This window comes from Camelus dromedarius, chromosome 1 (assembly GCF_036321535.1).
Source record: "Camelus dromedarius isolate mCamDro1 chromosome 1, mCamDro1.pat, whole genome shotgun sequence".
NCBI classification, from domain to species: Eukaryota; Metazoa; Chordata; class Mammalia; order Artiodactyla; family Camelidae; genus Camelus; species Camelus dromedarius.
In genome coordinates this window covers 42,011,576-42,026,395 of record NC_087436.1, presented here as the reverse complement: position 1 = coordinate 42,026,395, position 14,820 = coordinate 42,011,576, and the positions used below count along the sequence as shown (strand labels likewise).

Below are 14,820 nucleotides of genomic sequence, written 5' to 3'. Positions count from 1 at the left end.
TTTTACTGACAGACTGCAAATTCATCTTTGAAGACAGTATCATACCTATCATGTTTCCAGTCCATTTTCCCCACAGGGGGCATATTTAAAACCTTTTATTCTAAAGGTCAAAAAAAAAAGCCATTTTAAGGACTATTCTTTATGTAACTTGTTTAGATAGAAATTTAAAATTAAACCCCTCAAATTTTAATTGGTACAATGTTTTTTGTGATTCATGTGGAATCCTTTAATTAGGCTCAGGGTAACAATGTCACTGATTTTTACATTGGCCCAGCTTGCTTTCATTTTTAACCTCTTTTATTTTTTTTCAAATGGGAAGTGCCCTCGTGGCAGGACTGTATAGAATTTTAAAAACATAATATAGTATCAGTAGTTGATGACCATATAATTGCAATTGTTGTCAAGAGAACTTCTCATCACCACAAAATTATATGCATTTGATCCCAGTAAGTGTGCATTTATCTCATGTTACTACTGTAATTAAGAAATAAGACAATATAAGTAGTATTCTTCAGGATAATTATAATTTCTTAGAACTGAAATTATTATAAAAAACCAGACTGCAGGCCAAATGCCTGAAGAAATACAATAATGCCCTAGAAATCTACCACTTGACCTCTAGAGAGTGTTGTTAGGATGGAACTTTAAGGATTTAAAGTTTAAGGGTTGTTAAGATGAAAGTTTACAGGTGTTAAGTGTCTAAAATCCAACAAATTTGTAAATAAAAATACTCCTCAGAGAATATTGTAAAGATTGTTTTTATATCATGGGCAGATATACACTATTTCGTTAGGTATTACCATAATGTTTTACAAGATTTTGTGGCCCGCTAGTTCTAAGCCATTTATACAGAATTTCCTTAGGAGAACAAGCCTTGCCTTCTGAAGGAAGTATAACACAAATGCAGGGCACATGGAAAATCCACCTTTGGAAGAAAGCAGTATCTGGAGATGCTGTGTGGTTATAAGCTGAAGCATGCTTCTGCATTTAAATGTCTCTTTGCTGAGAAACAAAAACAAAAACAAAAACAACAACACTGAGTACCCTGGCCAGGATAGTCGCAATCACCGTGTACAGGGCAGCATGTGAACATGCCTAACTGGCCTGTTAAATTAGTGCTGGTACATGGTCAGTTGATTGCACTTTACGAAGAAAAATTCTGCAAGCACAGCTTAACTGTGCATATCTGATTTTCTAAAAGCACCTGTTGAGTAGACAGAACATTTTAATTTCAGTATTTCTGGGCAAATGGCTTGTTTAAAAACAAAACAAAACAAAACAAAAATAATTCAGGGAGTGTAGGAAGAATAAGACAAATTAAGAATGGATGTAGTTTGAAGCATAAGTAAGGGAAATCAGAAGAATGCAGTATGAAATAGTAGCAAATAAATTTTCACAGACATCATATATTGCTACTGTTTTTTACATGACAGTGTAGGTTCCTCCGCTTATCCTGTGCTATTATTTATTTATTTTGATTGTTACTTCCCTGTGTATATAGTAAGACCACTCTGGCTCAGTACTCCCCCAGAGCATCATCTAGAAACAGTATGACTGTGTTACACCACTGCAGACGGTTTCTAGAGGCAAGCCCGCTGCACCTCGAAATACCGCATCTCAGAGATAGGCACGGATTCAGACAAGCAGCGCCTGACCTCTCACGTGATCAAGACAGGCAAGGACATCGTGTTCGATGGATGAGTTGAGGAACAAGATGTCCAGTGCTACTGTCAGTAGGCCACCTGCAGCCAGCCCCAGAGAGGTCACGGAGGTGCGGGCTTCTGTCATCAAGCTGGCCTCCAGGCTGCCACCACCTTGTCACCGACGCTGGTACACATGTCCCTCCCTCAAGTCTCAACACTCTCAAATCTGTGATATCCAAACATGAAACAAATCTAAATTCTTCCTTTTATCTGTTGTAAAAACTAAAAACCAAGCTTGAAGACACTCTCAAACTCTAATTATTTGTTAAAACATAAAACAGCATTTCTCAATGCCAGACTCAATACGCGTGCGCCAAATTTAGGCAGCTCATTACCTGTGGAATAAATCCATTTAATGACGTATCTATAGTGCAAGGAAAAAGGAGGTTTTAAATATAGTGATGTGTAAATCTTGATAGTAGGGAATTGGATAAAAATAATGGAAAGCTAAGGATAATCCTTCAATGTGGGTAAAAGCACTACCTGTCATAGTGACACAGGATAGTGTAATAAAAATGTGGCTACTCTTCTGAGTCTTTAGTTGTGAGTCAAGTGATTGCTTTGTGTAGCATTTTACTTTGGCTGTCTTACGAGGTAGAAAGGATAAAGGGAAAAGAGAAAAATAAAATAAAAAATAAAGGCTTCATTTTATCTGTAAAATGAAACATCAACCCTCTCTAAACTGAGTGAAAATATTTCGAGACTGCCAATGCCAGAATAGTTTCCTTGCTTTTCCCACTTGTATGACAAACACAGTGTCATTGCAAACTGTATGGATGTTAATATCCATAACCAGAATATCAAGTATAGTATCTTCAATAGGAATTTAAAATCATTTTTAGAGCATATATTCTTATTTAAAGGACATACTAAATACTTGGATATCATTTCTGTGCCTTTATAGTGTCTCTAAAAATGAAGTCATTTGCAGAGTACTCGGATACATGGTTCATAGGAAAAATACATTGTTATAACAAATAGAGAAAGAAAACAATAGCTTTGCAGCACAAGAAGAGATGTACCCCATTTTAAGGCAGCTTGCCCTGTGCTCACGCCATAGCACAGAAATTTTCAAGATAAACATTAAATATTGGTAGTTAGTTTCCACTTTTGCCTCTGTGGCCCTGGCAGTATGCCACTTTTCAGAATGAGTCCATTGTGTTTAAAAATATGTCCATTAGTTTGTTAAATTATTGATTAGGCTTTTAGTTCTCATAAAATGTGAAGATAAATGGAATATAGGGGAAAGCATCTCCGGTGGCTTATCTGATGGGCTTTGGCGTTGGACTCATATTTTTCCTATAAAAGGCAATTTTATGTCTTTATTTACTCTGAATATAGTCTGGAACCACACAAGAGATACTGAGTCAGACTAGGCTTAACATTACCAATTTGCATGCTGGTACACTTCTAGATTTAAATACCCATGACATAATTTTTGTGCAATTATCAGAGACAGCTCAAGTACTGCCTTTTCAGTCCTGGGCAACTAATAACTTGATATAGGCATACATCTGTGGTCTCAGATGCCAAACGTAAATAATATTTGCCCAAACTTAATAGAATTATACTATTCTGCCACTCAGTCTAAAAACCCAACATTAGCTTGGTTGTAATTTACTGCTGAGATATACCAAGTATCATATATTGAATGATTGGTTAGGGATTGCTCTTTTTTTAAATACATGATGTTGTTGAATCAATGTTAATCTATTGATATAACTTTACCAAGTAGTTTTATGTTCATTTTTGTTGTATTGTTTGATTAAATACTAAAAACTCATGCTAATTTTAGAGAAAAGGAAATGAAGATTCTAATTTTAGAGAGAAATGAAGATCAAAGCGTTAAAATGATCTATCTGAGATTACAGAGGGAACCCCAGCAAACCAGTGCTCAAAGTTGGGCATGGGAATTCAGAATCAGTGCTCTCTCACACCCATGGTTCTGCCGGAGGCTTTGGTAACAAGTTTATCTAATTTCTACTTTTTGCTTTTTCCTCCTTCTATCATTTTAATTAGCTGGTAGATTTTATCTGCAGGTTAAAACTAACATTTTTTGATATATTTTTCCTAGAATTGACCCAACATAAAGTTTTATTTACATATGAAAAAAATTTTTTTGAAATGGAAAAAAAAAGAAGTCACTATTTTAATATTTTTCTCTCTATACACCTGTACATTTCAAATGATTATTGACTCAACATTTCAAGACAGTACATACTGACGAGAGAAATGGTTATTTCGTTTATGAAGATTACCATATTTCTTAATAGAAATGGAAAGTAACTCCAACCTTCTGATCTTAAAGAAACATGTTTGACTGTAACAGAAATTTCAAGACGTATTCCTCTAAGAACTATTCTTAGAAAGAGAAAGAGAAAGAGAAGGGGGAGAAGGAAGGGAAAAAGGAAAGAAGGAAGGGAGAGAGAAAAGAAGGCAGGTGAGCAGAAGGAAGAAAATAAAAGGAAGAAAGAGAAGCAAAGAAAATCTCCAACATCAACCATATCTCACCATCTGTAGGGCAGATGGACAGGAAAAAAAATAGGTATGATTTAGTTCTCGTTTTTAAATCTCTACTGAGTAAACTCCAGCTATTGATTTAACAACTCAGGCTACTTGCCTAAGCAGAGGGAGCTTTTTTGTTCCATGTGACTTTCAATGTGGTTTCATGTAAGATATGCATCACCACAGGCATTTATTTATAATTAATTACTATTCTGAGTTGATGTTTTAACATCCTATAACCTTGACTATTTAAAGGAAGAGTTTTCTTGGGTGTGTAATAAAACTAAACCTTTGTTTTTAAGTTGGAGCAGGTTTAATGAAGAAAACAATGCTAATCAAACATTTGAAGAAATAAAACAGATAGCAATTAAAATATTATCCTGGGGATCTTTATTGCATAAGTCAGAAAATATAGAGAAATGAGTTTGGGTTGTTGTTATAACTCACACTGGTTTGGTTTGCACAAGGTGGGACAGTACCAACATGAAATTTGGAAACAGAATGCCTAGGTTTGGGAACTGTCTTTATCTTATTATATCGATTAATTTCTCAGAATCCCAGACTTCTCTCCTCCAAATGAAAACAATAACTTAAGTTTACAGTTCTGTGTGATTCTCAAATGGGTTGGGGTATTCCAAAACATTTTGTAAAATGAAAAGCTCTGTATAAAATTTATCATCATTATGCATATTCAGTTAAGGTAACTACGGTGTAGTTAACACATCAAATGTAATTTTAAATTGGTGGATTCATGTCTCAGACGTAATCATATCTTTTGTAAGTGAAGTTGGTGTCTCTTTGCTCTGCTGAAATCTCTGGATATACCATGCTTCTGATAATTACTGTGATTCCTAGTCAAACCAGAAAATGTTGGATATGTGTATACCAGAGTAAAAATCACTGGGTTTGATACCTAATACATGAAGCTCTTTTATAGTCTTCATGTAATTTCTTAATAAATGCAAGTTTTATCTCCCAGAATCACCTCTGACAGCTGCAGTTAAAAAATCAATAGAGGAGGAGATTGTTAAATGGAATCCTTTGTTTCATTTCAAAAAGCGCAATAAGGAGATTTTACAAACAGACAGTACTCAAGAGGAGTAGCAATGTGAGCTGATGTCTGCTTTGTCCCCCACCACGCACCCTAAGTCAAAGAGTACCCCCGCCCTCTGCCTTGACCTTCAGGGCACTCACTGCCTGATACATTATGTATTTGGTTATTTCTTGTCCCTTCCTTCACTCCCGTGTTAGAATGTAAGCTCCTTGGGTCCAGCTATTCTACTGCTGCTACATCCTCAGTGCTAGTAAGATGTCTGGCAGTACTAGGTGCACAGGAAATGTTTATTGAATAAACACATGAATCCTGGGTAACATACACTTCTCTTGCTAGCAAAAAATATGAAATAATTTAATTGCTTTCTAATTATTCCCCAGATTGCAAAGACGTGAGGGGAAAAATAAAACACTCTAGCCTAAATCCCTGAAAACAGCTGGCATTTAACGGGGTATGATGAATCGCTAAATTACATTATTTATTTGTGTTCTCCATTTCCACGATCAGACTAAATGCAACAGAAGTTCCATTCTGCGTCTGATTATTTACCAGTGCCCCAGTTTTTCAGTCATAATATTTGGTTAGTGAATTATTAACAAATCAGAACTGTTTTGATTCAAGACCAACTAGAGTGTAAACACTCATCTTCCCGAATAAAGAAGTTGGGCAGTGACTTCGTGAAAGCAGCCGTAAATAGGGCAGCTGTTCTAACAGAGGACAGAAGGCCTCTGCTCTATTTCAGTGAGCCAGAGCCTGACTCTCCATTTTTCTTGTACATTAATAGAAGCCTATGTCATTAAAAGGCAACACATGCTCACGACCATATCACTATTGCATATAATTGTGTTTTGTATTCCTTTAACAGTCAAGTCAGAACTGAGGTTTTAGATGTTGCCTTAATTGCCTTTTAGGATGCCCTGATTTTGAACAAAAATCTACCATTTTTACACAAAGAGACACAAACAACCAAAGCTGCTATGCATCTGAGCTACTTAGCATTACTCTCTTTTCAAGGGATCAAATCTCCTTTCTAACCATGTTGCAATGATGCCACGTAAAAGTCACCGAAGTGCAAATTCATAACCCCAGGAATAATCATGGGTACTTCAGCTCCTCGGCAGAGAAAACATGTCCATTAGTGGTCGGTGTAAGTTGCACTTAAAGCCTCAGAGTTCAACAGCTTTCAGGGGAAAAAAGGTAATTTTTATTTAGTCAACCAATTAATATTTATTTATTAAATGCCTACTAAAAGGCAGTCTATTAGGAACTAGAAAGATAATCATGAATAAATTACGAATAGTTTTTGCCTGAAGGAGCTTCAGGTTAGGGGCAATATAGAAAAGAACATAGCAGATGACGCTACAATGTGATGTGGAAGTTCCCCGCTTTGTGATATCACACAGGTGGGTTGGGCAGTGATCTCAGACTTGTGGAAGGCTTTTTGAAAAAAAGGGAGCAGACAGTTGAATTCTTCCAGATTTGGGGACTGCCAGACTTATGGAACGGAAGAAAAGTGGGACAAAGGATTTCTTAGTGATAATTGGCAGACAGAGATTGAAATTATCCCAATGTGCTTTCTGTAAATTAACAACATTTTCAATCTTTTAAAATATATTTTTATACTTTAAGCCACTCACTGTATAGTTACAGAATGTCCTAAGGAATGGGAGGCAGGAATTGTGAATACTCTGTTACAAAGTATCTGCACTACATATGAAGCAGCTTATAGTGTTATTTGAAAGTAGTCTCGGGTTAGTTAAAAATGTATATTGTAAAGTCTAGGGCCATCACAGAAAATTTTTAAAAGTATAATTGATATGCTGAAAGAGGAAATAAAATGGAGTCATTTAAAATGTTCAGTTAAAACCAGTGAAGACAAAAAAAGAAAGGGAGGGAAGAGGAAATGCAACAAAAAGAAAACAGTTATAACATGGTAGATACTAACCAACAATATCAATAATCACATTAATTGTAAATGTTATAAATACACCAATTAAAAGATACAGATTGCAAGAATGGATTAAAAAAACCAAGATCCAACTATATGTTGTCTACAAGAAACCAAGTTAAGTCGATATAACTCAACTAAGTTAAAAGTAAAAGGATGGACAGAGATCTGCCATGCTGACATGAAACAAGTTAGAGTACCTATATTTTATTTTAGAAAAGCTGGCTCCAGAACAAGAAGGAGTTGTTCATGGATAAAGAAGAGCACATACACTGCCAAGAACAGACACCAGACTTTGCACACTCACACATATACTCACACCCATATGTGCAGGTACACTCATGCACACACCCATGCACTTGCACATCCATACATACACTTGTGTGCACACCCCCACCAACTCCAAGCTACTAGGGAGACAAGCAGACATAGCATTGGGAGAAGGAAAACACTTTGGGTTTAAAATCACAACTTTTAAGTTAAAACATTTATAATGTTCTGATAAATGTGGCTAAAGAGTTATGGATTCTGGCTAAGCTCTTCTTATGGAATCCTCTACCTTACAGGAAGCAGAGTTCTATGTAGCACAGGCAAGTTTCAATAAACGTGTTATATAATCATGTTTTCCAACAATAGTTCTCTAATAGTTCACTATAATATGGTACCTTTAAAAATTATTTTATCTAAACATTTTAACAAAGGTAATGCTTATATTTATTTTAAAACTTGTTTTAACATGGGTTAAATCAATATCCATTTATAATATTGATTTGAATTAACTTTTAAGGGGTATTCGTTCCTCATTTAAAAGTATTTGTGTTTTTTTTCTTTTTTTTGCCCTTGTTGTCTTTTAGTAAAGAAGCCACATAAAGGATATAAATGTTTCTCCAGCTTATGTTAAACAAAGAGTATTAGAATAAATCCTCCATTGAAACATTGTGATTGACAAATAATATCAACAATACGTAGTGTGATATTAAAAATAGGAGGACTAAAATTTTGATTAAAGTGAGCCAGGTGACTAAAATGAGTTTGGTTTGGGGGCTGACCCTATTGTGTGACAGTCATCTCAGTGACCTGTGACCTTTGCGGTTTTGCAATGATCATGTAAGAAGATAAAATTCTATCTCTCCCTTTCACCATTTCCCGCCTCTGTCTGTCTTTTTCCTACTTTCTACTCTGTGTTGTATACTGATACAGCTATGGGTTTTGCTGGCCTCAGTATTTTACTGAACTAGCAAAATGTTCTGTAATTTCCAAGCTGTCAAAGTCTGATCTTCATGCCAGCAGGCTATAATTTTAAATATAAGAATAGCATCATGAACAAAAACATTCCTGTCAGATGTCCATTTCTCAGTCCAAAACAGCTCCATCCTTGCTTATCTGTCACAGCAGTTCTTTGAGATTTGAGTGTTTAACATGTGTCATCTCTGACAGTCTACCATTACAGATTACAGTCTGCTATTATAGATTAAAAAGTATGTAGTCCACTCACTGCTGTTGGAGCTCCTGGAACACTTGGATCTGGTAACTCAACAAACAGCTGCAGTAACACAAAAGGATTGCTGAAACAGAGACTTTGGACTGACAGAGTGCTAATTTTAATAATAACAAACTGTCTCAGAATTCAACACTTTTCATATTCATGACCCTTCTGCTCCTGATAAAAAGCAATTTACATACCTGAAAATTGTTCCCGTGCTTTAATTGGTACTTGTATAGCTATCGTGTGTTTTTATTTTAGTCCATCTGATGTAAGCATTAAGTGTTTTCTCGGTAGTATTTCTTCAATGAAAGGTCAAAGAGGCAACATTCAAATAGAATTTTTTCTCTTCTGCGTTACCATAGCACTTTGAATATGGCTTTTTGCTATCGTTTACTGTATTTTAATAATCAATCATTCTTTCCAACTGGTTGTGAGCACATCTGGAGCAGGGATAAATTTTATACATTTCTTTATCTTAGACTCTGCACAGTTCCTGGTGTAAGAACAGGAAACACTCTCAAATGAATGTAGGGGCCAACAATTAAATTATAATAAAACATCTTGGATTTTAAATTTAGAAAAGCAAAAGAAAAACAAAAGAAGATGTACATGATAGAAAGCTCGAACTCATGTTCAAGGCAATAGGGAGTATGGTTTCAGTACTGATTTGGCAAACTCAAGCTTTGCTCGCTACGCTCTAGTAGATAGCCATGCTGATATACTTACATTTTTAAATAATAGTGAACAATAGACCTCCCAAACAAAACAGGTCTATGAATTGAACTTAGGTCACTGGTTGACAGTTTTTTAAACTTTGAAGAAGGTACTCAATCAGTATATAAATAGCTAAAAGCAGGGCATCAAAAATTATGTATTTTCATGTTCCACTCATTTTGTAACATGATTTCATTAAATAGTTGTTCGTATTTTAAAATGTATCATTCATTAAAATATATGCATTTATATTAATTAATAAAACTAATAACAATTCTACTGATAATGAGTTTAAAGTTATAAATAAAATAAAATACAGTACAATTTCTTTTTTTATCTATATAAATTGGTAAATCAAGAGCACAAAGAGATGGTTTTCAAATTGTGCTTACAAATTTGAAAAGTTGCTTTTCCTTTAATTTAAATATTTTAAGCCATCATATATTGATCAAACAACCTTTCACTTATCTCTTCATGAATTTCTAAATCTCAGTGATGGGATCCATGTGGTACACTAAGCAGCTATGTAAGACTGTTACAAATAAACTGAAATTGTCATTAAGTTATCTAAAAGCAAACCTCAACTATTTTTCCTTTAAACATTTGTATTGAAATTTAGAAAATCATGAAGAGATAAGTGAAAGATTGCTTGATCAATATATGGCAACATAAAATATTTAAAGAAAAGGAAAAACTACTTTTAAAATTCTGCAAGCACTGATGCAATTTGAAATTTTGTGCTTTCAAAATTATTATTAGTAAGTAATACTTATATCTTCATGAGATCACTGTTTAATAGGGAAACAGCAGGTGTAAAAAGAGAGCATTGGACAATTCCAGCACTTGTCCTAGTTTCATGGAGCTATACTTACTTGGGACCATTGACAATTATGATGCAGAATAAAATATAATTCAATGAAAATGTCAACAGAGGAAGTAATGTTAAATTATGGAAACAAGCAATGCAAACATATTATAAGGCATATGGATGAACACAATAGGTAGCATTTGCTTTGAAAACAGACGGGAGGTCTTCAGCGGGTTGGTGCAGTCCAGGAAGAATTCATGAAATAGGAGGGACTTCAATTAGACTTTGAGTATCAGTGAATTTTGACTACCTCAAGAAGAAAGTGCTTAGTATTATTTCACCTTGCATAGGAAGGAGAGCATGAAAATGGGACACAAAGGGCACATTGGGGAATAGTAAGTTTTACAAGCTGATTGTGCCCCCCTAAAATTCATATGCTGAAGCCCTAAATCCCAGTCCCTCAAGAATGTGGCTGTAATTGGAGATAGAGCCTTTAAAAAATGTGATTACGTTAAAATGTGGCCCTTAGGATGGGCCCTAATCCTATCGAACTGGTGTTATTATAAGAAGAAGGTGATACCAAGGATGCATGAACATAGAGCAAGCACCATGCGAGGGCACAGCATGACAGTGGCCATCTGCAAGCCAAGGAGGGAAGAGCATGGACTTCTAGTCTGCAGAACTTGAGAAAATAATTTCTGTTTAAACCACCTCAACTGTGGTATTTTGTTATGACAGCCTTAGCAAACTAACACAGTGAGCATGCCATCTTAGCAGTAGTAGAGGATTTATCCAGAGGAGCAGTGAGATATAGTCCAGGAAAGCTTACGGGAAGACGGAGATCATTGAGTCAATCAGCATTGAGAAAGATATTTATAGGGTGATAAGTGAAGGGATGGGTGGCATATGGGGGCTTGTTTCACTGTCTTACGTAATAGAGAAGTATCAGTCTCTGCAGCTCTCCTATTGCATTCTTGGAATCAAACAAGGAACTGCATGTACATCAAATTCTTCAGAACATAGAGGCAGGTCCCCAGATGGATTGAGGAACTCTTTAGATGGACACAGAAAACACTTTCTTGTAGCTGTTTACTGTTTTCCTGCAAGTAACTCTCCACGATGTGTGAAGATTTTACATGGCCAATTCTTGGTAAAGAGAAATAAATATTTGTGACATAAGTGATCAGGTTGTGGACCTAAACAGTGGAGCAGGTTGTGCACTATGGAGTATTGCCTAATTTGTCAAGTATTACAAACCTCTTAAATTTTTATGTTTACAGTTTATGGTTTTGCTCATTAGCATGCCTCTTTTGGTAGAGCTAATCATTTTTGGTGGGAAAAATTGATTTCTCTTACTCTTAGATACCATCTACTGCTTTATTCGAGAAGAAAATGGGATGAGTGAACGAAATCCAGCAGCTTACCTGGCTCTGGGTTTCCACCTCTCCTTATCTCCTGCCTGCTTGTTGGCAAATAACAAACAAGTTTTAAATATTTTTATAGGAGTACAGATGGCTTAGATTTATGAACCCCTTGCAAATAAAGGAACTCACAGAAGGACTGAGAAAACCAGAAAAGATAAGAAAAAGTCACCCGTTTTTGTGAGTATGTGGTATCATCTATCAGATAGCTCTACATAGTTGCTTTTTAAGAGGTGCATAATAGCAATGAATCCATTGTGAATTACACTCAGAAAATGACGGCACAGCGACGAGGCGAATGTGAAACCAAGTATTCCTAAACGTGCTGAAGTTTTTTTCTCAAAGAATCTGAATTCAAAATCAGTTTCTATAGGGGAAACCAGGTTATTTATGAATAAAGGCTCTTCAGAATATCTGGGTCTAACTTGGTATTCCTTAATGAGCAGCAGCAAGCTCTTTGATTGCTGTAAATATTAGTTTACTTCAAAAATTAAGTCTGATTTTTAACGTACATAAAGAAACTAGATAAACAGAAATTAGAAAATATTGTGACAGCGGAATCTGGATTGTTTTAAGGATCATGCAGGAGAAGATTTCAAACCTGAACAAGAAAGATTTCTGTGCTTAAGTGAGAATTGTTTAGGGAAATGTCTGCCTGGACACACACCTGCAAGGTTTAGTGCTGAGTTTTAGATTAAGGGTAAATTGACATTCAGCTGCAGCTATTCAGACGAGCCTCTGTGATTAAGACTTACAAGCATCTCCCATCTGTTTGTTGGCACAAAAATAAACAGGCATCCATGTGTAGATCTACTTAATAATTATTCGATGAAATCCCAAACTACTTAGCTAAAGGTAACCTGGCATTTAAAATCCCTGAAATGTTAGATAATATCTTTCTTTTCTCACCTGGAGTACATTCAATTCATTTAGTAAAATAATGACATTTTCTCCATGCAATTTAACTTTTCATCTTTTGGACGGCAGGTGAGCAAGGGACACTGATGTTTTAGTCAGGGATTTTCTACTTGCTGTCACTAGGTAATCTCAGATTTCCTTGATTGCCTTCATTATAGTAAAAAGGGAGGTAGATTCTTCTCATATGATTGGTTGTCTGGGTCCTAGTAAGCCTTCTATTGAAGCTTGCATATTGATACTGCTGCTCTTTCCCGGATTCATGACTGCTAGCACGCATCTTGAATGTAACAACACTCTCCTACAAGTGATGGAAATTCCAGGGAGAAATAATACACCTGAGAAGTAGAATCAGTTCAGTTTCAAGCTACCCATTCACTAAGGCTCAAGCTTAAAAGCATTTATTTGCCTAGTCACTGATTCAGAGGATAAATGAGGCTTAAAAATGTCTAATCACTGGTACTTAGTAGCACTCACACTCTAGTCTTTGCAACAGCCTTTTAGTGTTCACTTAACTGACGAAGAAGCTAAACCCAGAGAGCTTACATAACCTACTCACAAGAACACAAATCGGGGTTAAAACACAGAAAGTTTACGACTCTCAAATCTGCTTAAACAGTTTTCTATGTGCAACGTATCTTTTTTTCTTTTTTTGTCTAATCTATAATTTTCTTTTTACATCTGATAAAAATTTCCTCTTTAACCATCTTTAATGTTGTTGGCCTTGTTACTACTTTCCTGATCAGTGAGTAGCCCTTGACTTTGGCCCTAAGAAAACCAGTCAGTCAGTCACTGTGTCTTTTGAAGAGCTCATGACAGTGTAGCTATTGGATCTTACATCTCATATTCATTCTGATTTTTTTTTCTCATTCTACGTTTTTGATACTTTGGGGGATCAAAACCACTAATTTAATTCTATTTTAGATTTAGTTTCCTTTAGTTTATTTCTTTTCTTTCTTTCTTTTTTCTTTTTTTGAATGTCATTTTCACCTCCAGGTTCTCATACACACATCTCTGCTGAGCTGTCCTGTCCTCACACTTAACATTTAGGTATGCTGGATATTATCATACTTTCTTAAATAACTTTCTTCATGATATAAAATATGCACATCTACATTTTCAAACCAACTTTCATAGATTTTTATATCTCAAAAAAGCACTTGTGTTTGAGCAAAAGAAGAGCTACCCTCTTTGCCACAAAATTGAATACTTCAATTTGCAGTCCTTTCTTTGGAAAATGGGGGTATTTCTTCAGATTGCCTTTGCAATTTATTTATAAGTGGCTCGTTTTAGTACATTTTATATTACATGGATTTTGATCCCATTCATTTTAGACAGGTGATGAATACACAGATTATATCACTGGTTATTGCTTATCAAGTATTAAGAAGTCGAAGAAGGGAGTAGGCTGAAGATAATCTTGAAGAATATACTAAGTCAAGAAATAAGAAGCACATGCTCGTAAACCCTATGCTGAATGTGATATCTGGTAGAGATAATAAAACTGGTGTTCACATTAGGTAATAAAGTATTTGAAGTTAAGCCATACTAGGAACAAAGCACAAAACTCAAGAGAGGTGCAGCAAAACTGATAATCCTCACAGAGGTTTACAAAGACCTTTAGAAAATGTCAAAGCAAGCATCAATTATAAACTTCTTTTAAAAAATGTTCTGTGCTGTCTCCAAATGGAACAGCTGCAACTTCCAGGGAGGTAGACTTGGATGAGAAAAATGCACAGAACTTGATATCAGATGCTTTCATATATAACTTCTGACTTCATCATTTTCTAGCTGTTGACCTTGGGGAATTTATTTTTCTTCTTAGAACCTCAGTCACTACATCTGCAAACTGGGGATATGATACCCACATCATAAGGTAGTTGTGAGAAGAGTACTTGGTTCATAGTGAACACAAAACTGTGTTTTTGAACATACAGTGAAAGTACAACGATGACAGAGGTGGATCTTAAGAATCTTGGTACCTTTCTCAAGCTGTTCTTTGGAAACTCCAGTGCTGTATATCACCCCAAATCATTTGCTGTTTATCCACTGATAGTTCCTTTAATTACTGTAAAGCAAATATATGAATTCTGAATCATTAAAAATAGAAATTCTGCCTTCTTTCTAAAGTCTCTTGATATGCCTTTTTTGGGAGCCTACATTTGCACCATTTTCCAAGCTATAGTTTGGGGGTCAGAATATTTACAAATCTAATACAGTGGACTGGGAAGATCACAAGTCAGAGTGTTAGGCAGTTAGATAGAAA

At 35.5% G+C, this 14,820-nt stretch overlaps 1 protein-coding gene across 3 annotated transcripts in view; it reads right to left on the bottom strand.

Moving 5' to 3' along the window:
* LOC105089919 (N-deacetylase and N-sulfotransferase 4) overlaps positions 1-14,820 on the bottom strand; it is a 230,978-nt gene that overhangs the window by 36,277 nt on the left and 179,881 nt on the right. The gene's annotated exons all lie outside the window — the stretch shown is intronic.